The 25,749-nt window shown below is 46.1% G+C and overlaps 1 long non-coding RNA gene across 2 annotated transcripts in view; it reads right to left on the reverse strand.

Annotated features, from left to right (window-relative positions):
- LOC105467464 (uncharacterized) overlaps nucleotides 1–25,749 on the reverse strand; it is a 44,792-nt gene that overhangs the window by 6,734 nt on the left and 12,309 nt on the right. The window contains exons 2-4 of one of the 2 annotated variants that reach the window (XR_003014888.2): nucleotides 10,420–10,528; nucleotides 6,779–6,964; nucleotides 6,516–6,628 (exon numbers count right to left, since the gene is read on the reverse strand). This is a non-coding gene — a long non-coding RNA (uncharacterized lncRNA). The remainder of the gene's footprint in view (nucleotides 1–6,515; nucleotides 6,629–6,778; nucleotides 6,965–10,419; nucleotides 10,529–25,749) is intronic. The other variant, XR_003014889.2, reaches the window with a different exon arrangement.

Genomic DNA, 25,749 nt, shown 5'->3' on the forward strand with positions numbered 1-25,749 from the left:
CAGGCACCAAGAAGAACTGGCACTGAAAGCATGAGGTTGACTGAAAGTCAGTATACTGGCTGGGCACAGTGGCTCACACCTGCAATCCCAACATTTTGGGAGGCTGAGGCAGGAGGATCACTTGAACCCAGGAGTTCAAGACCAATCTGGTCAACATAGGAGACCCCCATCTCTACAAAAAATAAATTAGCTGGACATGGTTGTGTGTGCCTGTAGTCCCAGCCACTTAAGAAGCTGAGGCAGGTAGACTGCTTGAGCCTAGGAATTTGAGGCTGCAGTGAGCTGTTATCATGCCTCTACACTCTAACTTGGGCAACAGAGTGAGATTCTGCCTCTAAAAATGAAAGTCAGTATACAGTTACCAGCTAGCACCCCAATCCATTTCCCTCACCTGCTCAAGCAGACCACACCCCTCCTCCCACCTCCCTCAGGAGACCCCAAATGATTGTGTGGTGAAACCACACCTGTCCAGTCTTGAGGGCACAAAGCTCAGGGGAGGAAAGGGTGGGATCCCAGCTGAAAGTGGGGCTGTGTTTAAGGGAAACACTACATTGTGAACTGCGGGGGCCTCTGCTCCCTTCCCTCCTGGCAAGTCCACAGCCCTCGCAATCCCTTAGGATGGAAATGGAAAGGTTCATTTCTGGAGAAACTGAAGGTGCCAGAAGGAGATACTCTGCCCGTTGATATCTGGGGATCCCCAACAAGAAGTTGGGCTCATCACTTTCGCTAGTCAGGGTTCTTGAGAGAAACAGAACCAGTAAGATAGACAGATGACAGATGGATGGCTGGATTGGTCGATAGACTGACAGGTAGATAGACAGAACACATAGACTGATGGATATAGATTTGTTATCAAGAATTGGCTCATGTAATTATGGAGGCCAAGAAGTCCCATGATCTGCCACCTTTAAACTGGAGACCCAGGAGAGCCGATGGTGTAAGTTCTAGTCCACAGAGAAGAGGAGACCAACGTTCTAGCTCAAGTGTTCAGGCCAAGAGAGCAAATTCTCCTGCCTTTCTGTTCTATTCAGGCCTTCAAGGGTACGGTGCCCGCCCACATTGAGGAGGGCAGCTTGCTTTACTTAGTCCATCCATTCAAACACTAATCTCATCAGGAAACACCCTCTTAGGCAAACCCAGAAATAATGTTTAACCAATTAACTGGACACCCTAAGAACCTGTCAAATTGACACATAAAATTAATTATCACACCATCCAATTACTCTCCAAAAAAGCACTCTAGGTGACAATCCCACCCACATACAGTTTGAAAAGTTCCTAAGAATCTGCTCTGATCTTAAAAAGAAACAATAGTTCAGGAGAGATTGAGGAAGAAAGTCAGAAACAAACTAATTGGGGAAAGTAAAAAAAAAAGTATCTGCAGAAAATTAAAACAAGGGAGAAAATACAACCTTCAAAAATTAGATATAATATGCTCAGAAAGAAAACAGGAGAGCCCACACATCAAACAACAATGGAATGTTTTTTTTTAAAAGGGAACAAAAGAAAGCTCTTAAGATTTTTTTAAGGCATGAGCAAAATGAAAAATTCCTCGACCAAGAGTTGAGGAGAGTAGAATGAAAAGACAAAAAGATGGAAAACAGGAAGAAAGAGATCAGATAATTAGAGGATCAAGGCAGTCTGGCATCTGACTCCAGTGTGTTCCAACATAAATAAATAAAAGGTGCAGGTGCAACAGCACAACTCCAGAGGATGCCATTCATAGAATATGGGGTGAACAGTGCCCTGGAGTCGGACGCTGCAGAGGCCCTGATCTGAGGGAGAGAAATCAGGCAATCAATGCTACAGATATTTTTGCAAAGCCAAAGGACACACGTTTCCAAGTTGAAAGGGCCAGTGAATACCCAGCACAGTGGGTAAAAGAGACTCACACTAGAGCACATAATTGTCAATGACAATCAGAGGCTGAATGCAGTGGCTCATGCCTGTAATCTCAGCACTTCAAGAGGCTGAGGCTTGAGAATCCTCAGTAAGAAGTTGGGCTCACCTTCTGTATTAGTCAGGGTTCTCCAGAAAAACAGAAACAATAAAATAGATGGATGGATGGATGGATGGATGGATGGATGGATGGATGGATGGATGGATGGATGAATGGATAGATTGATAGGTAGAGAGACAGACACAGACATATACAGATGGATATAGATTTATTATAAAGGATTGGCTCATGCAGTTGTGGAAGCCAAGAAGTTCTATAATCTAGAAAGATTGCTTGAGGCCAGGAATTTGAGACCAGCCGGGACAATATAGTGAGATCACATCTCTATGAAAAATTAAAAAATTAGCCAGCCATAGTTGCACATGCCTGTTGCCCCAGATACTCAGGAGGCTGAGATAGGAGGATACTTAAGCCCAGGAATTCAAAGCTGCAGTGAGCTAGGATTGCACCACCGCCCTCCAGCCAGGGCAAAAGAGTGAGACCCTGTTTTTTAGAAAAAAAATAAAAATATTAAAGAATGTCAGAGAAAAAAAATATTTCAATAATAGTAATAGCTAACATTAATTCAGTTCATTAAATTCCAGAAACTATTTTAAGTATTTTATGTGTAACTTCTAGTGAGAAAAAAACTGGTCTCGTTAATAAACATGTTGCAATTTAAAATGCCATCAAATCTCAATGGCCATGCTGAGTGCTAGAAGATGAGGGGACAATGCCTTCAAAGTTCTGAGGGGAAATATTTCCCATCCTAGAGTTAGTGAACCAAAAAGTATCTGAGACAGGTTTCAATCCATTTAGAAGTGTATTTTGCCAAGGTTAAGGACATGCATGGAAGAAAAGGACACAGAATCATAGAAACAGTATGATCTGTCCCTTTCTCCAAAGATGATAGTGAGGGCTTCAGTATTTAAATGGGGGAAACAGACACGGAAAAATTCATCTCTGGAGGGGATAGAGGAAGAGTATGGTAATCCACATGTTGCAAGGGGAAAAGAGCAGGTAGGGAACAGTCAATTACATATCTGTCTCCTGCTCAGTAAATCGGCACTTTACAAAAGATAAGGTGAACACAGAGTAGCTACCTGTGGAGATATTTAACCTTTTATCTGTAGCCATCTACTTAGGAGCAAAAGGAAAGGCAGTTTCTTGCATGACTCAGCTTTCAGCTTCTTTTTATTTTTTCCTTTTGGCATACTGAATTGGGGTCCCGAGTTTTTATTTTTCCTTTCACAAGTTCAACATCCAGTCACATTATTAATCAAAGGTCAAACAAAAACATTGTCAGATAAGGAGGGGCTCAGAAAATGGGTCTCCTGTGCACCCTTTCTTAGGAAGCTACTGGAGAACAGGCTTTAGCAAAAGAAGATAATAAGAAAGAGAAAAATGCATGTTAAAAGATAATTTTCAAAAACAAGTTAAATGATAACTCAATACAGATATAAAAATGAATATGTGCTGTATTAGTCCATTTGCACACTGCTATAAAGAACTACCTGAAACTGGGTAATTTATAAAGGAAAGAGGTTTAATTAACTCACAGTTCCACATGGCTGGGGGAGACCTCAGGAAACTTAAAATCATGGCAGAAAGCAAAGGAAAAGTGAGCATCTTTTTCACAAGCTGCCAGAGAGAGAGAGAGAATGAGAGAGAAGGGGGAACTGCCAAACACTTTAAAACCATCAGATCTCGTGAGAACTCATTCACTATATGGGAACACCATGGGGAAAACCGTCCCCATGATCCAATCATCCCCTACCAGGTCCCTGCCTTGACACACAGGGGGATTACGATTCAAGATGAGATTTGGTGGGGACACCGAGCTAAACAATATCATGTGCTAAAGATTATATTTAATTCCCCAGTGAAGAAACTGAAGAGGTGTGACAGCTAATTCAAATGAGAATCTGAAAGTCAAATTTATTGATCAAAAATACTGAAACGGGCTGGGCACAGTGGCAGATGCCTATAATCCCAGCAAGTTGGGAGGCCAAGATGGGAGGATCACTTGAGCCCAGGAGTTTGAGACCAACCTGGGAAACATAGGGAGAGCCCATCTCTATAATTTTTTTTAATTAGGCAGATATGGTGACACGTGCCTGTAGTCCTAGCTACTTGGGAGGCTGAAGTGGGAGGATCTCTTGAGCCCAGGAGGCTGAGACTACAGTGAGCCATGATTGCACCACTGCACTCTGGCCTGGCACAGAGGGAGACACCCTAAAAAGAGAAAAGAAAGAACAGAAGAGAAATATTGAAATGAATGTGCAAAATGGAAGCAAACTGGGGGATTTGGGGGAGGTAAGGAAGGGTTGTCTCTCTTCAGAACACAGGCATTTGCATGTCCACAGACAAGAATTATTTTTCATTGCTATCAGTTATCTGTAGCTTTGAGAATTGTTTTTTTTTTTTTTTTTTTTTTTTTTTGAGACGGAGTCTCGCTCTGTCACCCAGGCTGGAGTGCAGTGGCCGGATCTCAGCTCACTGCAAGCTCCGCCTCCCGGGTTCACGCCATTCTCTGGCCTCAGCCTCCCGAGTAGCTGGGACTACAGGTGCCCGCCACCTCGCCCGGCTAGTTTTTTTTTTTTGTATTTCTTAATAGAGACGGGGTTTCACGGTGTTAGCCAGGATGGTCTCGATCTCCTGACCTCGTGATCCGCCCGTCTCGGCCTCCCAAAGTGCTGGGATTACAGGCTTGAGCCACCGCGCCCGGCCAGCTTTGAGAATTGTAAGACAGGTCCCATAGAATTGGAATCAGATAACCTGGAGGAGTATGCCCTGGACAGAGAAAGATTCTGTTCCTTGCCTCCCACTGAAGCAGAGTGTTTTCTACAAATGCAATCCAGGTAAAGAAGAATACCTGTTAGGAAGCCTGGGAAGAGCATTGCGGGGTGGGGTTGGGACAGGCTGAGAGATTCCAATCAACTTGTGCATACACAGCTGAACAAACTCAAGAAAACATGTTTTTGTTTTTTTCAGACAGAGTCTCGCTCTGTCACCCAGGCTGCAGTGCAGTGGCGTGATCTCGGCTCACTGCAACCTCCACCTCCTGGGTTCAAGCAATTCTTCTTCCTCAGCCTCCCAAGTAGCTGGGACTACAGGTACCTGCCACCACATCTCGCTAAGTTTTTTATATTTTTTAGTAGACACACAATTTCACCATGTTGGCCAGCCTAGTCTTGAACTCCTGACCTCAACACCACGCCCGGCCTAAACAAAATATGTTTTAAAAGTCTTCTCCCAGGCTGGGCATGGTGGCTCACACCTGTAATCCTAGCAGTTTGAGAAGCTGAGGCAGGGTTATCGCTTGAACTCAGGAGTTCAATACCAGCCACGGCAACATACTGAGACCCCATCTCTATAAAAATAAAATAAAAATCTTCTCCCTGTAATTCCACCACTTTGGGAGGCTGAGGTGGTAGGATCACTTGAGGCCAAAAGTTTGAGACCAGCCTGGGCAACACAGTAAGACCTCCATCCATACAAAAAGTTTTAAAATTAACCAGGCATGGTGGTGCATGCCTGTAGTCTCTGGTACTTAGGAGATTGAGGAGGGAGGATAGCTTGAGCCCAGGGAGGTAGAGGCTGCAGTAATCCGTGATTGCACCACTGCACTCCAGTCTGGATGAGAGTGAGATTATTGACAAATGAAGAGTCAAGCTCTGTAAAGTATTTGAAGATATTTATTCTGAGCCAAATATCAGTGACCATGGCCTGTAACACAGCCCTCAGGAGATCCTGAGAACATATGCCCAAGGTGATTGGGGTATGGCTTTGTTTTATACATTTTAGGGAGACATAAGATGTCAATCAAATACATTGAAAAAATACATTGGTTCTATCCAGAAAGGTGGGACAACTTGAATTGTTAGGCAGAGGTTGGGGGCTCCCAGGTTATAGGTAGATTTAAAATTGACTAGTTGACAATTGGTTGAGTTTATCTAAAGATCTGGGATCAATAGAAAGAAAATGTCTGTGTTGCAATAGGAGGTTGCGGAGACCAAAGTTTTACCCTACAGAGGAAGCCTCCAGGTAGCAGGCTTCAGAGAGAATAGATTGTAAATGCTTCTCATCAGAGAGGTAGAATGAGTCCTGTCTGACCTCTACTTCCCATCATGGCCTGAACCAGTCTTTCAGGTTAAGAGTGCTCTGGCCCAGGAGGAAATCCATTCAGATGGTTGAAGGGTGGGGGTGCCTCAGAATTTTCTTTTTGGTGTACATCCTGTCTCAAAAGAAAAAAAAAAAAAAAGAATAAAAGAGTTTTTGGTTTACACCCTTTCTCAAGAAAAAAAACAAATGAAAGAAAAGAAAAATCTCAAGGACATCTAAAAGCTGGTAAGACAGAAATTACCAGGCCAAAAATCAAAGGGAAGTGGAATTCAGAAAGTGCAAAAAACAGAATGGAAGCTGCTTTTTCCCTGAGAGTTTTTTCAGAACCTGAAAATCAGACCATGTTTGAGCCTCATGGAGACCGGCAGAGAAAGAAGTCAAGCCAGGCCTTGCCCAACTCTAAAGGAAAACCCAAACTTGTCGATATTTGATGACACTATAAATCACTTGCCTCTTTTCACTCTCTGGTGCTCCAGCAGCACAGCCCCACACCAACCTTCATCTGGAGTGTCTCAAGACCTTCTGGAATCTTCTCCCACACATACCTCCTTAGGCAGATCCATTCTGTGAAAATAAGCAATTCAAAATCTAAGCTGTTGGAACTTTAAAATATTCTGAGCCTTAAGGGAATTTGATCATGGGACCTGAGTCATGTAAACAGGCAGATGCAACCTTTGTTTCTCTGATTATAGATTAGCCTTTTTCCTTACTTACATCGTTGTGTAAAATGTTGTATATGACTGAAGGGCTCCAGGGAAGACCCCTTTCCTCTTCACTGTTGATTTGATCTTCAGTATAGATTAACTCCCTCTTTCCTCTCTCCAGAGACTTCATGACCATCACATTGTCTGGGGTAGAATGTTAAACACATTCTTAAATTGGAAAGGAAATGAAAACAAGCTGTAGAGAAAAGAAAACAAGGTGGGGGCAGGGGAACAACCTCTAATTAATTGTACCTTGTAACTCATAAACCAGCCTCGCATAGAAAATGTTAAACAACAAAGTTAAACAAGAAATGTTATACAAGAAAATGTTCTACAAGGTTACTAAATTTCTTTGTTTTCTGCCTATGTCAGCAAGACTTTAACTTTTAAGTTCAGAGCCCTGGCTCCATTTCCCTGGAGTCTGTGTTTCTCAGATGGTCACTCCCAGCTTTTGGCTTGAATAAACTCTTTAAAACTGGATTCTGGGCTGGGTGCAGTGGCTCACGCCTGTAATCCCAGCACTTTCGGAAGCTGAGGCAGGAGAAATCACTTGAACCCAGGAGTTCGAAACCAGCCTGGTCAATAAAGTGAGACCGATTAAAGAGAAGTAAACTTGAAAGCAAATAAAAACAACTTTAAAAACCCTGGATTCTGATCCTTTCAATTACTTTATGCTGACAGTTCTACTATGGGTGCTGCCCAATCAGCCTTGTAAAGCACAGGGCTGACCACTTCAGCTCCCTGCTAAGTGTTGAATCTGGAATAAAATCCAGATTCCAGAGCTACAGAGCCCTCAGGTCTGGGACCCTTGCTTTGTACTTCTGTTTTTCCACTTTACTTAGTTGAAACACATTCCCTATAGCAAGCTAAGAAAGGAAAAGGTCCATTCCCAAACCCTTCACTCCCTAGACCACTGCTCTGTGTGTAGACAATGAAAACAGCCATGAGTTCACAAAAAAGGGAAGGACTAACTGCCCAGGGCAGGATTCAAAGAATGCCTGTTAAGCCCCAGGGAGGAAGTGGCTATTGACCTGGGAAGAGTCTGTTAGGCAAAGTCAAGGGCTGAGGTGGTGGTTGACATGAAGGCAAATTTTCTATGCCCTGGTGAGAAGTTGCAATCCTTGCTGTGAACATTGGGTAGTACAGTGTGCAGGACCATGTGCTTGGCTATTGGATCCCACCTGTTGACATGTACCAGGCCTGATTTTCCTTGGCCTTCCCTCCTGATTTAGCTGAACACCACCCTTCTCAATACAACCCCGAAGTACACCTTGCTCAGTTTTTAACAGAGCTGCCGGATTTCAAGGCATGATTCTCAGCACCGTGACTATACTGAAGACAGAAACTCACATGGCAGCCATGCTTTTGCTCCCAGAACAGCAGCCAATGCTGGCAGTGTCCTTGTCCTAATGTGTCTGTTCCCACCTTGGTGGGGAACCACTAGGAAGAGGGGGTCAAATGGGAGCAGAAAAGCTGACTCCCATCTTCATACATAGGACTGGTGCTCCAGCCTTGTGCACCCATACCCAGCTTGTTCACCTCACCCTATCCTGGTACCCCTCTCCAGCTCTGACTCCTCCTTCTCAGCCACACCTGCTACTTAAGGGCAAGGAGCTCTCCTGCCATCTGGGCAGATCTTTGTAACTATTCAGGCCAAACCAATTCAGACAGCCCTTCTGTTAGGGACAAGCAAGTACCTAGCCACCACCATCTTTGCTCCCAGCATGGCTCACCTGCCTAGCTCAAACCTTCATGGAGCTGTGATCTGTACCCCAGGATACAAACAAAATTGGGCCCCATCCCACGGTCCATATCAAACTCATGACCAGCTCCCAGAGGACCCTCCTGCTGCCACACTCATCCTCAGGCTGCAGACCTGCTTGACTCTTCACACAGAGTCAATGGCTACTACTGCACTCCAGGATTCTCCATATGACCCCTCCATCCACCCAGCTGCCAGGACCAGAAACCCTGGCCATGCAGTAAGAATTCACTCAACAAACTCTGAGCCCCAACTCTGGTCAGGCACTGGGGTCAAATCAGATGTGGCTCTGCCCTGCTGCAGCTTGCAGTGTGACTGGGAGCAATGACGGTCCCTACTTAGCCTGTCACCTTGCATCCATCAGTCCCACATCAGCCCATTTACCTCAGGCTCACATTGTCCATTGCAGGGACCATGCGGCTCAGTGTCGGCCCTGCCTCTGGGCTTGCCCCTCCAGCTCCCCCTTCACTCTGCTTCCAGAGATACATTGCCCATTCTAATTTAATTTTACATCTTCCCAAAGAAAACTCCTCAGTAGATGCCAATTGTTTTTAGGATAAAATTAACCACCTTGTTTTGGCACCCACAGGACCGCATGACCCTCATGCCAGGCCCCCAGCTCGGACATATTGGTCCAGATGGGGCACCTGGCAGTTCCTCGAATGGATCGCGCCCATCACACCTCACACTGCTGCCATGCTGGCCTTGTGCCATGAATGTCCCGCCTCCTCCTGCATGTTGCCGCCAGATAGGTTTCAACTTGTCTCCCATATTTCAGAAAGTCTTCCCTAGCCCTCCAAACCAGGCTCCATGCCCTCTGGTTCCCCATAACGCCCAAACCACGCTCTGCAGCAGCACATATCATACTGAGTGGTAAATATTTACAGCCTGTCTTCTACACTAGACCATGAGGGCCTTGAGGACAAAGACAATAAAGCCATTCATTTTTGCATCATCAGAAACTAGCCCAGCATTCAATATATATGTACCTGGTGAATATTTACTATATGAATCAATGTAATGATTAAGTAAGTGTCCAGACTTCAGGTTTGGCCCACCGGCACTAATAATACCTCCATCTTTCTCTTCTGACACTCAACTTATGACCCCCCTGACTTGGATTCCCATTAAGGACTGAAGGTTTGTGTTTCCCCCAATTCCTAGGTTGACACCCCGACTTCCAATGTGACTGTGTTTGGAGGTAGCGCCCTCAAAGGTAGACAGCAGCCGTTTATTGATCCTGGGCCACTTTCCAGAGAACACTCTCCTAGGACCGACCATAGAACTTTTATAGGTCCTTCTGGGACCAGTCACAGCAATTTGGATTTATCTACCCCAAAAGGTAAATGGGTCAAAACAACACATTAATTAAATTAACTCCACGGCTAAAATTCTGTTTCTTTTTTTTTAATATTTTATTGAGAAATAATGGTAGATTTGCATACAGTTGGAAAAAATAATATGAGAGATTCCATATATTCTTCATTCACTTTCCTCCTATAGTATGATTGTAGTACAACATCATAACCAAGAAAGCCCTGGTTGATAATCCACTGTATTCAGATATGACCCACCATATTAGATATGATCCACTATATCGGATTTCCTTTCACATGCACTCATTTGTGTGTGTGCGTGTGCATGTGCACATTTAGTTGTGCAATTTATCAGATGCACAGATTCGTGTAATCACCACCACAATCAAGACGTGAAACAGGTCCATCAGAGGTACCCCTCAAGCCACGCTTCTATTGCCAGAGCCATCTCCTCCCCACTCGCCTGGCAAGTACTAATCTAGTCACCATTTCTATACTTTTGTTCTTTCAAGATTGCCATCAAAATGCAATCATACAGTATATAACATTTTGGAATTGATATTATCCACTCACCATAATTATCTGGAAATTCATCCAAATTGTTGTATCTGTTAATAGTTCACTCCTCGTTATCAATGAATAGTATTCCATGGTATGCACACACAACAGTTAAACCATTCACCTGTGGAAGGAAATTTGAATCGTTTCCAGTCTCGATGATGAACACAGTTGCTAGGAACATTTGGATACAGGTTTTGTGTGAACACAAGTTTTTATTTCTGGGTTGCATGGTAGTTGCTTGTCTACTTTTACAAGAAACTGCCAAGCTGCTTTCCAAAGTGGCTGTACCGTTTTATACTCCCACCAGCAATGTAGGAGACATCTAGTTTTTCCACATTCTTGCCAGCATTTGGTGTCTTCATTATTTTGTATTCTAGCCATTCTGATAGGTGTGTAGGGGTATCTCGTGATTTTAATTTGCACTCATTTAATGACTAATGAGGTTGGATACGCTTTCACGTGGTTGTTTACCATCTCTATATCCTCTTTGGTGAAATGTCTGTTCACATTTTTTGCTCATTTTCTAAGTAGATTGGTTTTTTACTGTTGAGCTTTGAGCATTCTTTGTATATTCTAGCAACTAGGAACATGGGCTCTATCTGGAAGGAATTCTGATGGATACAGTTACTTAACTATTACATCACTTTATATACAGAGTTTGGCAACCACATTTTCAAAATTAGGAATCCAGGGAAGAAGAAAACAATGAGTAAGAAAAGTCCTCAGTGTGGATTTGAGAATGGCTTACAATGTCTCAGTACCTCAGACTGCTGGCTTCTGAGGAGCCCCACTAAGACCCTGCTGTCCCCATGTGGGCCTGGCTGGGGCAGGCAGCCTGATTCTTATCCATCAGGTACCAACAGCCTCAGTGACACAGGGCAGACGTCCCTGACACCGTTGTCAATCAAACCCCATTACCAGCCCTGCTGTCCCACCTGCCATCACTGTCCTTCTTGTGCAGGTAGCTGGCGTGGGAGACACAGAACAATTTATGAGCCACAGCCTCAGGGCTTGGTTTGGCCAACAGAATCAGAAATCCAGTTTGAAGGCTGCTGCTATATTTCACCCTTCCACTTCCCTTTGAACACGTTTCAGAGCTATTGATCTTAAAAGCAGAAGATTAGTCACTTCAAAATGAGGCTCAGAGTGTGCTACAGAGGAGGGCTGTTCTGAGGATTACAGGCAGCTGCCCCTCCTCCTTCTACCCCTCCACTGCAGCATCCTCATCTAGGCCCCTGGGGCAGGTCTCCCAACTGGAAACTCCTCAACAGTGAGGGCAGGACAATTAAAAGAGGCCAAGCATGTACAATGCCACAGAAGATGATCAGTAAATGTTGGACAAGAATCTAAGCATGCTGGCACGGGCAGCAACAGGGAGCTACCACGCTTGACAACCTGTCTCCCAGAGGCCTCCTGGTCAATGTTTCGCAATCCAGAGTCAGCCTTCAACCTTGCATTCATAGAAACTGAATTTTCCAGTTCTCAGTAGATGTCCACTAACCCAGCCCACAGGAGCGAAGTAAGAAGCAGAAGGCCAGTTTATTAATTTATTAAAACAATGCGAGGTGTAACTCTGTAGGGACCAGAGCAGCCCAAGTCTATGTGAGATTGCCTTCTTCATTGTCAGCAGATTGGCAGGGAGCCTGGCATGGCTTAACCAACAGGAGGCAAAGCCTGAGAAGCCAGTTTGGACCCAGTCATCAAACACGGCAGCCCAGGCTCTTAACTGCTGTGCTACGCTCCCTCCAGCAGGTTCCATCGGAAATAACTTGGGGCCTGTCCACCCACAGCCGCCTGTGTCCTGTTTCTTGTTTTCCCAGGGAGGCCATTCGCCCAATCTTAGATGGACCTCAAAACTTCACCCAAATTAGGGGCTTCACCAAAATCGCCCCCAGGAGGGGTAAATCCGTCTTCCCAGTACTTCAGGCTCTCTTGTCAGAGGCTTGGTCTGAGCTGGCTACTCTCAGCCCACAGAAAAAATGAGCATCCTGGCTGGGCGCGGTGGCTCACGCCTGTAATCCCAGCATTTTGGGAGGCCAAGGCGGGCGGATTATGAGGTCAGGAGATCGAGACCACCCTGACTGACAGGACGAAACCACGTCTCTACTAAAAATACAAAAACTTAGCCAGGCGTGGTGGTGGGTGCCTGTGGTCCCAGCTACTCAGGAGGCTGAAGCAGGAAAATGGCGTGAATCCAGGAGGTGGAGGCTGCAGTGAGCTGAGATTGTGCCACTGCACCCTCGTATGGGCGACAGAGCGAGAAGACTCCATCTCAAAAGAAACAAAACAAAACAAAAAAAACAAAAAAACCCGAGCATCCCCAGATATGCCAGATCTGTTTAGCTCTTCTGTTTGCAAGCAACAAGTATTAAATAGCTCAACCCAAATAGCCATAAGCAAAACCGAAAATATGTTCATATAATGGGAAAGTGTAGGGAGAGGGGGAGGGGCAGGCCCTGCTGGATTCAGGGCTCAACCTGTGGGGCCAGAACTGGGAAGGTGGCTGCCTCAGTCACACCATCTTTTGTTCACAACCAGAAGATTGGAGAGCGGACAATCAACTTCCTCAATGACAAAAACAAGTCTAGGATTGGGGCTCTTTGGCTCTGCAGCCAGAGCTGGGTCATGTGCCCATCCCTGAGCCAATCACTATCATCAGAGGGGGACCTGAGGCTCTGATTGGCCAGGCCTGAGTTGCATGCTCTTGGAAGCAGGGAGGAGGTCACCTTCATTAGAAGCAAATTGTGATGACTTTCAGAGGAAATCGGAGCTCTGACTAGCCATGGCTGAGTGGATGATGATTAGCTCCAAAACACAAATGTTCACCCCCGCATGATCTGTGCTTACCTCTGGACTTGAACTCACCCCAATGCCCACACCCCAATGCCCACACCTGAAACAACCTCGTGCCCATCCCACCACTACTCCATCCTACACTCCTGTTCACTAAAAAACCCAGAGCCTGCCTCCACCAAGCAGCCGTTCCTGATTACCTCAGCCCACACATACCCTTCCTTTGCACTCTGAAGCCACTTATTGTCCACAAAGGCACAGGGCACCTAGCACGGCTGACTGGTCAAGCTCTTTGTCTTTTGGGGTACATGTATTCTCTCCAATACAGTCCTCTAGGGCTAAGGTATATAAATTTTTTCTTTAAAGAATTGGATTGTAAATATTTTAGGCTTTGTGGGCCATACAGTCTCTGTAGCAACCACTGAACTCTGCCATTAGAGCACAAAAGTAACCAGAGACATCTAAATGAATGAGGATGGCTGTGTTCCAATACAACTTTATTTGCAAAAACAAGTGGTGGGCTGGGTTTAGCCCAAGTGCTATGGTTTGTCAACCCTTGCTCTAGGGGCTTTAAGGACTGGACCTTACCTTCTTGATTTTTGAATTTCCCATTCAAGCCAGCACAGCACTTCGACACACACGGACCAACAGTAATCAAAGCTGATTGGACAACATTGAATTATATTATTTTAGTTTCCTTCTTTTAAAAGAAACAGTAGAAAGCTGTGAAGACTGACTATAGCCAAATAGGAACGAGTGCGTGTTCCTGGTTCACACCAAGAATAAGATGTAGGATACACTGGGAATTTCTCTGTGCAGACTCTTCCAGAAGTCAGAAACAACTAGAGCAGCTGGTAAGAGACTCTTCTCTGGGGCACACCAATCACAAATAAATGGAAAAGCATGCATGTCTGTGGGTGTTTTTATTGTGTGTGTGTGTATGTGTGAGTACATGTATCTGCATATATGTGTGAATGCATGTGTGTAGTACCGGCACACCAAAAACAGGCATCCATGTTGCAAAGGCCAGCCCCATCATCCTGCTGATTCCACTTTCTCCTCACAGGCCCTGCCAAGACTGTCCCTTACCATGCATCCCTGTGACTGTCTCTGGGAATAAAGATGGTTCAAGCCTGGGCCATTCTGTGATTCCACACTAGGAATTTTGGGAGCCCTTTGTTCTGTCTGGAGGGCCATGAGCTAGAGAAGTCACTGAGGAAAAGCGAGTGTTTTTAATAGTATTGCTCCCTCTTGGTCTTAGAGAGTCAGTTGTGTCTTTGAGCTGAAAGCCATGGGAAGGAGCACAGGAAAGAGAATGAATGGACTTGGGTTCTGAAAACCATCTTTTCTGCCACTGGGAGGAGTTGACGGGCCCTCTTGGGGTTCCCCACTTCTATTGAGCCCCAGATGTCCTCCCTTTTATGACTCCTGCTTTCCTGCCTCACTGGGCTTTGTAATAGCATCTGGGCTCCACCACGTATTTACCATGGGATCCTGAACAAGGTATGGTCTCACTGAGTCTCAACCACTCATCTGCACATTAGGAATACAATCTATTTTCCAGGACAGTTGTGAGGATGGAAGATGATGCATGTGAAGTTCCTGAGACAGAATTTACTCTCAGAAATAGCAGCCAGCATTAATATTAATAATTCTACTTATTATTATTAGCAGTTACCTAAAATGCTTCATGATCTTCAGCTTTGTTCATGTGGCCTCGTTCTCCTAGAGGGCCCTCCAATCTATCCCCACTCCACGGTGCCCACTTCCTCACAAAGGAACAAAAGTATTTCCCTAGCCATTCTTCATAAATACCACTAACTCTTTCATACAACCTTCATGAGTCTTCTGACTCAAACCACAGTGGAGGCCTTGTCTTGTTCTAAGAAGCCATATGGCAAGGTGGAAAAAGAACCCCGGAATGGTTGTTCAACCTGGGCATAAGTCAGGGCTCTCCAGAGAAAGAGAACCATTGGGATATACATGAGGAGATTTATTATGGGAATTGGCTCTTGAGACTATAGAGCCTGAGAAGCCCCATGACCTGTTTTCTGCAAGCTGGAGAACCAGGAATGTTAGTGGTGTACTTTTTTCCAAGTCTAAAGGCCTGACAATTGAGATAGGGTTGGGGGACAGCTGCTATAAGTTACTGGGTTCAAACGCCCCAGAACTAAACTCTCTAATGTCCAAGGGCAGAAGAAGATGGATGTCCCAGTCAGAGCAAAGAGAGAGAATTCACCTTTCCTCTGTGTTTTTGTTCAATCTGGGCCCTCAGTGGATTGGATGATGCCTGCTTACTTGGTGAGAACAGGTCTTCTTTACTCAGTCTACCCATGCAAATGCTAATCTCTTCCAGAAAGAGATTACAGACACACCCAGAAATAGTGCTTTAGCAGCTATCTGGGCATCACTTTGCACAGTCAAGTTGACACATACAATGAAGCATTACAACCTGAGTTCAAATTCTTGCTCTGTTGCTCGCTACCTGGATACCTAGGACAACCCTCAACCTCTCTGAGCCTCAGTTCTGCAAAAATGCAGTTGACTCTTGACTCTATGGGTTCACTGTAAGGAACTGTTAAGGTGACAGTGCATGGTACGTTGGAGGAGCTCCAAAAATAAAGGCTCATGTTCAAGAAATGCTGTCAACCCACAAAGACATTTCTTATACCCGCAATATGAACTTGATTTCCACAAATAATACATTTTTCTTAGTCTATGTTTTTTCCTCTCTAAGGAACCACCCAATCGCACAGAAAATGAATTCCCACTTCCACCTTCCTGGTGGCTTGGACAACTCTCTGTCCTTCAGTGTCCTTGCTACATTCTCCCTCTCCCATTTGTGCTGTTGCCAGCTCCATCAGAGCAGGAGAAAGAGGCAGGAATTAGGTCTTTATCATGATTGCTTAGACTGTCCTGCTAGTGTTCATTGAAAGACTTTTTTTTTTTTAGTTCAAAATGTAAAAACTAAGAGCCAGGTCTTCCTTAACTAAATTCAAGTAGACATTTTCATTAAAAAAAAAAAATAAAGACTCAGAAGCCATAAGGGAAACAAGCAAATGTTCATGCTCCCCCTCATTCTCCCTTGACTCAGCGGGGAGGAACTGGTCACAAGGCTTCCCCCGGCAGGCAGAGGCCACAAAGAGAAGGCTGCGCATCACCAGCGGCCTGTGGATGCCCAGGGAAGCGGGTCTTATCTGGCCAGGGCAAGAACAATGTTTCTATCCACTGGTCATTGCATTCAGTGATCCAAAAGTGTTTACTAAGCACCTACTGTGTGCAAGGCATCATGCTACATGCTGGCGTGACCCTAGGGGAAGAAAGAAGTCAACACCGTTCTGGAGTTTCTCAAAACCCTAGGGAGCCAGCCCTAGGCCTTCTCTTCTGTGGGGCTGGCCTGTCTCAAGAGGGGCCTGACAAGGACCCACAAGTTCTTTTAAATGATGCTTCCCCAACACTGCAATGCTTTTACAAACACCATGTTGATCCTAAATCCAAACTGCTGCCCTATCCTAAAGCCCTTTGGGATCTAGGCCCCCGAAATTAATGGCTATCCAGGTCAGGAGGTATCTGTTCATCTTCTTTTCCATCAGGGCAAAACGTCTGATCCTGACTGGCCCTTAACTCAGAGCTGGAGAACACAGCAGCTTCGTTGCACTCCTAAAGAGGAAAACAAAAAAGAACAAAGCTCAAAAAGGCATGGAGAGAGGGTCCCGGGTGGGAGGGCCCCTAAGCTCAGTGAGTACAGCACAGATCCATGTCGGAGGGCTGAGCACGTTCTTCTGGAGAGTCGTGGGGTCTGTCTACCTGCTAATTATGCCAGGAATTTCATCCGTCTGCAAAGGCATCTCTTACACTCACAAGATGAATTTTGTATTTCACAAATAATGCAGCATCTCTTAAATCAGCACTTTTCTTCTCTAAGAATACTCCCAGCCACACAGAAAAATTAAAAATATTCCCAGAGAGGCCGGGCATGGTGGCTCAAGCCTGTAATCCCAGCACTTTGGGAGGCCGAGACGGGCGGATCACGAGGTCAGGAGATCGAGACCATCCTGGCTAACACGGTGAAACCCCGTCTCTACTAAAAATACAAAAAAAAAAAAAAAAAAAATAGCCGGGAGAGGTGGCGGGCGCCTGTAGTCCCAGCTACTTGGGAGGCTGAGGCAGGAGAATGGCATAAACACAGGAGGCGGAGCTTGCAGTGAGCTGAGATCCGGCCACTGCACTCCAGCCTGGGCGGCAGAGCGAGACTCCGTCTCAAAAAAAAAAAAAAAAAAATTCCCAGAGAATGGGGTTTATAAAAACACTTCAAAGAAGTGGACATAGCTGTAGAAAAAGGTCTCAGAAACTGCCACCGCCATTGCAGACAAGGTGACTCAAGGCTGGTGTGGACGGTGGCCTCATCAGATGGGGATATGGTCCTGCCTTGCAAGACTGTGGCTAGAGCATCACAGAGATAACCACCGACAGGAATGGGCAGCTGCCCCCAGACTCCCCCTCCCTATCCCTCCTTTCCTTGGCCCTGGCTGACAGCACAGCAGCCTAAAGTGGCTTGAATATTGGGGTTTTGAAAGGCTCCAGAAATGCTCCCAGGAAAGTGAGCCCCACACAAGCCCAGACAACAGGTTTACAAGGCTTTAGATGTCTTCTGTGCCTTACTGCACCGCAACTCTCAGCTCTCGAGGCCATGACCCCACGTTGACTCTTCCTTAACTTTTGACCCTCAGTTCAGCTCCTCAGCAGTTACTAGATTGTGCTGTTCAGGAGGAAGAATTGTTTGAGTCACAGCCCTCCTCCTGTCCCCAGCTCTCCTACATCTGCTTTTAGGCCAGGAAGTCTAACATCCCCATTCCAAATGAGCCTCTTGCCCCTGGAAGGAGAGTTCAGTTATGTGACCTCAGATAAATCAGCTACCCGCTCTGTGACCTTGAATGCCGTCATGGGGTGTTTGGGCTTGCTCTGAAGGACATCAGAATTGTCAGAAAAATTATAAGCAAGTCATTTGCATTATACTGATTTGCATTTTTTAAAAGTTCCTTCTGATGGCTTTTTGAGGGCAAAAACCACATAAATGGAAAGAAGTCTTGCATTGGAGTCAGGCAGACACATCATGGTGCTGCCCTACTCAGTGAGGTGACCCTGGGGAGTCCTTTAGTGTGGCCACCTTGGGGGGTCTTGTTAAAATGCAGATCTGATTTTGCAGGGAGGAGGGAGGCCTGAGAGTCTGCATTTCTCCCAAGTCCCGGGGTGATACTTCTGCAACAAGACCCAATTCCCTGGGCATCTGCAGGCCACCAGTGACACCCATGTTTCCCTGCACACAGAGCCTCAGTTTCCTCATCTGTAAAAATGGTATCAAGAAAACCCCAGGTGTATGGGGTGTGTGGGGTGTGAGCCAGATCTCACACGTGGCTAGGCTTTTGCTGAGGCCCCCTGCCCCCAGCTCCCTTTCTCCCCATTACTGCTATGCCCCAGGATGATTAGTGTCTGTTCTAGGCTCAGCACTGACTCCTTCATTTCCGCTCCTCCCTCCTTTTATAGTTGGTGTACTGTGGAACTTTGCTTGGCACTGGACTTGCCTTTCAAATGCCCTAGAAATCTTCTTTTGGCTCTCCTCTCTTCTCAAATTCAAAATCCACAATGCTTGCCCAGGCTTTCTACAGTCCCAGCGCCATTATAAGATTAGAATTTTGCAACACCTGCCTCTGCTGCTCCCAAGGTCCGACTTTTCATGCCAAGCAAGGCACAAGACACATTGGCCACATTCTCCTTCCAAGTGAGGGAGCAACCTGTGAGGATGGGCTTTCTAATAATAAGGCCTTAGGTTTGCAGCTTACCTGGTTCACTTCCCAGGCCCTGCAGAGTGCTGGGGTTGGGGAGGGCTTGCAGAAATCCAATGAGGTAGGGAGGGTGGGAAGCTCTGTGTATAGGCCACTGGCCCAGAAATTTCAGGGCCTGGGAGCTTATCCTGGCTCTGCCGCTCATTCCCTCTATGACTCTGGACAGGTCATGACCCACTCAGGCCTCAGTTTATCCATCTCTAAAAAAGACATGGAACTAAGTGTCCTCTAGGAACCCTTGCAGCCCCCCATCCTCTTGTGGTCTCCAGTTTGTAAGTGAGAAGACTCAGGGTTTCTGACTATGGGCCAGGGCTCTTTCTACCCATGATATACATGGTAGTCATGCTTTACAGCCATGATACATGATACATACATCATATACATCCAAGATAAACATGGAGTCACTTCCTTCCATTTTGAAAATGAGCCACTCAACCCCACATTTCGCTCCCACTGTGGTCCCATTTCTTTGTTCTTTTTTATTGCAAAACTCCTTGATAGAGTTCTTGGGGAGGTTTTTAATTATGTCTGCCAATTCTTTCACACTGCTCCCAGGGAGAGATGAGGTCCATGTCTCCCATTTGAAATGGGGTAGGCTTTTGAGAGTATTTTGACTAACAAGGTAGGGTAAAAGGCCACACACACAGCTCTGCTTTGCTCACAGAAATTCTCCTTCTTAAGCAGTTTCAATACCCTGAAGCCGCCATGCTGCAAGGAAGCCCAAATGAGCTCCCATCCAGCAACATCATGGAGAGACCCCGAAACTTCATGAAAAGCGAGACAGAGATCTGCCTGATCAGCACCCAGCAAGCTCCGGCTCCAGTCACTGAGGGCCTGCATGACACTGCCTGGCAGGTCCCAAGTCAGAACTGCCCAGCCAAGCCCTTATTCTCAGAAACCATGACAGATAATGAAATGATTGCCATTGCTCTGTGCCACTAAGATGTGAGTGACAAGACAGCACTCAACACTGGAACAATTGTCTATGTGTGCTCCTGCAAATCCCTTCACCACCCCACTGCTCCTCCCAAACTGCTTTCATGACGCATGATCATCACTGTGCCAAATCCAACAGTTTTCACCCTTCATCCTACTCAACCTGTCAGCACCATTTGACCTGAAGTCATACCCTGTTATGTCGTGCTCTGCTCAAAACTCCCCAGTGGTTTCCCATCTAACTTAGACTAAAATCCAAAGTCAAGACAACAGCCAATGGAGCCCTACCTGATCTGTCGCCCATCCCCCTTACCCTTCTCACTCAATTCCCATTACTCTTCCTTCTGCTCCCTCTGCTCTGTCCACTGTGGCCTCCTGGCAATGCCTCAAACATGTTTCCACCTCAGGGTCTTTGTACTTGCTGCTCCCTTGGCCTGGAACTCCTAGATAATTGCATGGCTCTTGCCCACACCTCCCTCAAGTGCCACTCATCTAAAAAAGCTTTCCCTAATGGCCCTTAATATTTTCTTTAAAATTTATTATTATTATTATTATTATTATTATTATTATTATTATTGAGACAGAGTTTTGCTCTGTCACCCAGGTTGGAGTGCAGTGGCGCAATCTTGGTTCACTGCAACCTCCACCTCCCGGGTTCAAGGGATTCTCCTGCCTCAGCCTCCCAAGTAGCTGGGATTACAGGCAACAGCCACCAAGCCCAGCTAATTTTCATATTTTTAGTAGAGACAAGGTTTCACCGTGTTAGCCAGGATGGTCTCAATCTCCTGACCTCGTGATCTACCCGCCTCAGCCTCCCAAAGTGCTGGGATTATAGACATGAGCCACTGCATCCAGCCCCTTATTTAAAATAGACATCCACCTGCTGGGCACAGTGGTTCACGCCTGCAATTCCAGCACTTTGGGAGCCGAGGAGGGCGGATCATGAGGTCAGGAGATCGAAACCATCCTGGCTAACATGGTAAAACCCTGTCTCTACTAAAAATACAAAAAATTAGCCGGGCATGGTGGCAGGCAACTGTAGTCCCAGCTACTCAGGAGGCTGAGGCAGGAGAACCCAGGAGGCAGAGCTTGCAGTGAGCCGAGATCACACCACTGCACTCCAGACTGGGCAACAGAGTAAGACTCCATCTCAAAAAAAAAAGATACCCACTAACACCCTCACACACAGAGTACACCACTACTGGACCCTTTCTTGCCCCTGTTTATTTTCCTATAACACGCCTCACGCTCTGGCATACCTTACATTCATTTGTTCTATCTGTCTCCCTCCACTCAATTTTAAGTTCCATGAAGGTAGGAATTTTAGGCTGTTTCATTCACTGCTGTTTTCCCAGCATCTAAACAGCGTCTGGCACATAGAAAGTACTCAATAAGTGTTTGAATGAATGAATGAATGAATGAATGAATGGATATGATATGATATATGATATGATATGATTATGGCTCCCAATTGCTGCCATCAGAGTGATACCAGACACAAATCATTACCCGCACCCTTCAATAGCTCCCTATCATCTGGAGGATAAACCCAACGTCCTTAACCCTACCTTTAAGGCCCTTTATGACCTGGCTCCTACAGACTTCTGTAGCCGCCACTGCTCACTGCTTCCTGCTTTGCACTTCACACTCCAGCAACACCTAACTGCTTGAGTTTTTCTACATGTCCCCATGATATGTCCCATGTTCTTATCTTTGCTCTACTGTCCCCTCTTGCCTGGAATGCCCTCCCTGCCTTCTCCTCCCTGAAACATTACCTCTCTTTCTTCAGTGTGCAGCTCAAATATCCCTTCCCCAAGGAACCTTCCTTGCCTTTCCTAGGCTGATCAGCTTCTTCTTCATGCTCCTAAAGCAGCATGGATTGATCTCCATCACTGTAGCTACCACTTGATGGTTCACCTACCTGTTTTCCCCACTCCCCACTAGTGGTAGAGATTACCAATGACTAAAGACATGAGCATGTTAATTTAATGAAGGGCAAGATCCAGGGTCAATGCTGGAAATGATATGCTACAGGACGACCTCAGATGAAAGGAAGAGGAACGTTGAGTCAAATCTTCTTGGTCCTTCTTTTGGAGAAACTTGGATGTGAACTGGATATCAGGAGATGCTTTGGAATTATTGTTGATTTCCTTGGGTATATCTGTAAAATGGGGATAATAGTATGCCTGTCTCCATTGGTTGCTGTAGGCTTTAAATCTAGCATTAAGTTAGGCACATCTTCAAGAGGTGCTGAACACAGAACAGTGCTCAGTCAGTGATACTGACGAACAAACATGATGCTTCCATCTGGTCCAGGGCTGGGCGTGTGGTAGACACTCCCAGAATGTCTTTGAATTGGAAAAAGAAATGGAGGCATGAGCATGTGGGGATTTCATGCAGCACCACCCGGAGCGTGTTTTGATGGTGCAAGGAAGAGAGGAGAGTAGAGCCCCTATTCAGGATCCTGCAGGGATGGGGCTGAGCCTGAGCAGATGGTGAGGTGACAGGTCCCTGCTCTTCTTCCCTCTACCTTCAGCAGGCAATTAATTACCTGCGTGCTTCTCTCATTTCTACAACAATGACGCCCCTCCTGGGCCCAGGGAGCAGAGGAAGGGGAGCTGCTTCCCTGACAGTTCTGGAAAAACCCAGGCTGAGGCTGACAGGGGGAGGAAGATTTTGCCAGTCTCTGCTGGGAGACTCAGAATCACTAACAGCAATGGCCAACAAATCCACCCACCCGGTGGCAAAATTGTGAGCATGATCATCAGGATTAACATGAACTGCTTACTGAGAATATGACTTGGCCTAGGTTCACTTTTTATTGGTTATTTTATTTGAACTTCATATGTTAATTCCATGAAATAGGAATATTACCACCATTTTGTAGATGAAGAAACTGAGGGTCAGAGGTGGGTGGAGCATCTCCTAGATTCACATGGAGTCGGGATTTAAACAATTGCAGAGCTCTTCTCTGCTACACAAGTTCACAAGTTTCGGAGAAAAAGCCCAAACGGTGAGGTCAGGAATAACACCACCCCACCCCCCGACACACTTCACACACACCACATATACACACATACACCAAGAACCCGGTTTGGTGATAAATAAAGATGTAGAGAGCCACACTCCTGTGTCCTGGGCCATTTCCTCCCAGGACCTCTGCTCCTGACATCCAGCATGCCTACTCCTCCCACTCTGCTTAGCGAAGCTGCCCTGTCCCACCCAGCCCCACTCTCACACGCTCCCAGGCTGGAACCTTCCAATACGGTCGGGGTCTCCAGCCTCCCCTCCAGCACCTCCCCGAACATTGGTAGCTGCAGGACAGACCTTACCTACTGGTCAAAGCACCCAGAAGTCAGGGCACACCCCTGGCCTTGGATGAAGACAGAGATGAAATACACACCCAGGGATTCAGGGAGAAGCCTCTGCCTTGGACAGGAGTGGCTAATTCCAGAAAATAACAGAGACTCCACAAAAGCGCATGAAGGGCCCTCCCTGCACTCAGACTGACTCTTGTCTAGCAACTGAGGGATCTTTAGATGTTGTCTGTTTCAAAACAACTTTTGTGCCCATTGGCCAATATGATGACAGAAACAGACTCTTAACAAGGACATGCTTTCTCTATCTTTCTATACCTGCATTCATTCATTAACACAGTTTTTGTTGAGCCCTATCTATGAATTAAGTCCTGTTCTAGGTGCTGGAGATACAGCAGTGAAGGAAACAGACAAGAACTCCTGGCCCTGTGGAGCTGACATTCTGGTAGATGGATAAGCCCCACATACAGAGGTAAACAGGTAAACATACCATGTGTCAGATGGCCAAACAGGGGCTGTGGAGACAAGCAAAAAAAACGGGAGGGGAGTGGCTGCAATTTTAGATCAGAGGTCAGGGAAGCCTCACTAGGACAGTTTCATTTGAGCAAAGGCCCAAAGGAGCAGAAGGAGGTAGCCAGGCAGATATCTGGGGAGGAAGCATTCCAGGCAAAGAGAACTGCATGTACAAGAGCCCTGAGGCAGGAGCGACTTTACTTGGTCAAGGAACAGCAAGAGGCCAGCATGAGCCAGAGGAAGGCAATAGGAAAGGAGGAGAGGTGGGGACGAGGCCAACTTGTACAAGGCCTTGTGCACCACAGAAAGCTCTTTGGCTTTTCCTTTGAGCATGGCTGGAAGTGACCGGAAGCTTCTGAGCAGTGCTGGAATGTGATCTGACTTGAATTTTAAAAGAGGACTGTCTACTATGTGAAGAATAGATGGCTGGGGACAAGGTGGATGCAGAGTCAATGAGGGAGCTCTTGTAATAATTCAGCCAGGATGACAGTGGCTTGGCCCAGTAGGAGCCTGGGAAGATGGAGAAGGGGTTAGGCTCACACAATGGTGTATTAAAGGCTTATATATGTCTTCTCCCAGAGGCAACCCAGCAGGGAGTTAAGAGTGGGACCTCTGGAGTCCAGCAAGCTTCTGTTTTAATCCTGGTCACTCTTTCTCAGCTGGTTATCTTTGGGAAAATTGACTTAATCCTCCTAAAGTTTCAATGCTCCCTCATTGGAGAAACTACCTCTGCTACCTCTTAGTCATCCAATGTAGCAATGCCTGTGTATTAGTCCATTCATACATTGCTATAAAGACATACCTGAGACTGGGTGATTTGTAAAGAAAAAAGGTTTAATTGACTTACAGTTCTGCAGGTTGTACAGGAATCATGGCTTGGGCAGCCTTAGGAAACTTACAATCAAGGCAGAAGGTGAAGGGGAGCAGGCACATCTTCACATGGCTGGCAGGAGAGCAAGCAAGTGAAGGGTAAAGTGCTACACACTTTCAAACAACCAGATCTCATAAGAACTCTATTATGAGAACAGCAAGAGGGAAGTCCACCCCCATGATTCAGTCACCTCCCAGCAGGCCCCTCCTCCAACGACATCAGCCTGTAACACCCCCTCCCTGACCACCACCCAGCACAGCTTCTGACACACAGAAAGCACTCAATCATGATCAGACTTGTGGTGGCTCTTTGATTTCATGACTCTGTTACCAAGACCCACTAGGACAGAGGCCACAACAAGCTCTGTCTGCTGTACTCCAAAATGCCAACTCTTATATCTGCTCCAAATTAAACTCCAGGTTCGTCTGGGAATTTAGGACACTCTGACCCTGCCAGTCCGACCAGTGACCATGCTGGCCTTCCCCTTGTGACCTCAGGGATGGCTTATCCCATGTTTATATATAGGAGCTTTGGAATCAAAATTATGATAATAGTGACTTTGGTAAGAAACTATTTTTGGTATGAAATCCATTGAACTAATGTAAGCCCTTAAAATAGTTTTCCACATATCATGAGCTGTATCTTGCTTTCCCCATGTCCATTAGTCATTTTAGAAATTGTTTTCATAGGATTGGACTCAGGCACAGAGCTGCTGCATCTTACAACTTCAGGAAGTGCTGGCTAGGGGCAGCCCCTGGCATGCACGGGGCAGCAAGCTATGGGTCTGGGCATGGCTTATCTTGTCCACGTGGTCATACAACAAAGCTTGGATTCACTGAGCAATTGTTGGACCCATCTTGGCTTCTGCCAGGTGGTTTTGCTTAGCATCATTATTTCTTTCAAGTTCACCAGTGAGCTTGCTGCACGATGAGGTCAAAGCAGCAGGGTCATGACATCCTCTGGGCCAAAACATCCTCTGGGCCAAAACAGCAGGATTTTGCCCCAGTCCCTGGTGATGCTTCTGGCACCTCAGACACACCTGGGCTGTGTGGCTCTCATTCCCTTGGCA

The sequence above is a fragment of the Macaca nemestrina genome, chromosome 7 (genome assembly GCF_043159975.1).
Source record: "Macaca nemestrina isolate mMacNem1 chromosome 7, mMacNem.hap1, whole genome shotgun sequence".
Classification (NCBI taxonomy): Eukaryota; Metazoa; Chordata; class Mammalia; order Primates; family Cercopithecidae; genus Macaca; species Macaca nemestrina.